Source organism: Pseudophryne corroboree, unplaced genomic scaffold (genome assembly GCF_028390025.1).
Source record: "Pseudophryne corroboree isolate aPseCor3 unplaced genomic scaffold, aPseCor3.hap2 scaffold_1814, whole genome shotgun sequence".
NCBI classification, from domain to species: domain Eukaryota; kingdom Metazoa; phylum Chordata; class Amphibia; order Anura; family Myobatrachidae; genus Pseudophryne; species Pseudophryne corroboree.
In genome coordinates, this window is record NW_026968451.1 from 65,353 (window position 1) to 66,781 (window position 1,429).

Sequence of the window (1,429 nt, forward strand, 5' to 3'; positions counted from 1 at the left end):
GCTTCCTAGCTGTTTTTATAAAATCACTGAATCAAATCTAACTCTGATTACATCAGAGAAGTCTAAATACCTAACACCATAACAGGGGGTTTGAAATTTTGACTTGTCTACTTAAAGATCACCAAAATCTGATAACAAAGTCAATTACATCCCTGGGTGGGATTGAACCACCAACCTTTTGGTTAATAGCCATACACACTAACTGATTGCGCCACAGCGACACTTTGCAAAATTACATACTGACAAAGGCTAATAAACAATCATCTAGAACGTTTCCTAGAAAAACTTTAAAAAGTCAATAATCTGGAGTGTTTTTGTAAGATGTTTCTGCCATCAACCAATGAAGAAACACATTGGTACTTTCCCATGATGAGTGAGTGCTTCAGGATCTCTTGCACTTACATGTGCAGCAGAGTACTGCAATGGAAGCATGCTGGGCCCATAACCCAGAGGTAGAAAGATTGAAACTATCCTCTGCTATATGCATTTTTTTTGTTAATTAAAGTAATCCAAAACTGGGATTGATATTTTTGCTCTTTTATTTTTACTTAAAGTACAATAACTTTTACCATTTTAATTTGTTTTAATAGTATATTGACAGTATTGTTTTCTTTCAAAAATTCACTTAATTTTATTTTCTGTGTGCTAATTAGATATCACCTTGTTTTCACATTAAATAGACTTCCACATGAGAAAGCAGCAAGGATGCAGTGGCGTTAATGTTTCCTGGTGGTAGTGGGGTACTGTGTTTGTGCTTTCCTCTGGTCAGCTCTGGTAAAAGTCAGATTTATTTGTCTCAGATCTTCCTCTAGCCTTGTTCTTCTTTCGAGAGTTCCCTTGTGCTGCCTCAGTTGGATCTCCTTCACTTGACAGGGGGGTACCCGAGCAGCGACCCTCCCCAGCACTAGCCCAACTCCTACTTACCTGCCAGGTGAGATACTATGATCAGGAAGGTGCTTCTCCCAGGGAAAGGCTCACCCATTGCACTCTGGGTGTGCTGCTCCTGCGATTTCCCCAAATGTGGGAAACTTGACTGCATAATTTGTGTTTCCCCTGGTCGGCTCTCGTATATCAGATCTCTTTGTCTCAGGTCTCTCTCCAGCCTAGTTTGCTGTCTGTTTCCACTTCTCTTTTCTTAAACCGCTCCCTTCTATTCCCTTGTGCACCTTAATTAAATCTAACTCTGATTACGTCAGAGAAGGCCAGGTACCCTACACCATAAGAGGGGGTTTGAAATTTTGACTTGTCTACTTAAAGATCACCAAAATCTGATCACAAGGTCAATTACATCACTGGGTGGGAACCTTTTGGTTAATAGCCCATGTAAGTGCAAGAGATCCTGAAGCACTCACTCATCATGGGAATGTACCAATGTGTTTCTTACAAAAATTCTCCAGATTATTGACTTTTTAAAGTTTTTCTAGGAAAC

General features: G+C 39.8%; 1 non-coding gene across 1 annotated transcript; it reads left to right on the forward strand.

The window, feature by feature from the left end:
• Positions 1-916: 916 nt before the first annotated feature.
• LOC135002930 (U1 spliceosomal RNA) lies at positions 917-1,077 on the forward strand. Its single transcript, XR_010204032.1, has one exon. It is a non-coding gene; the product is annotated as a U1 spliceosomal RNA (small nuclear RNA).
• The last annotated feature ends 352 nt before the right edge of the window (positions 1,078-1,429 follow it).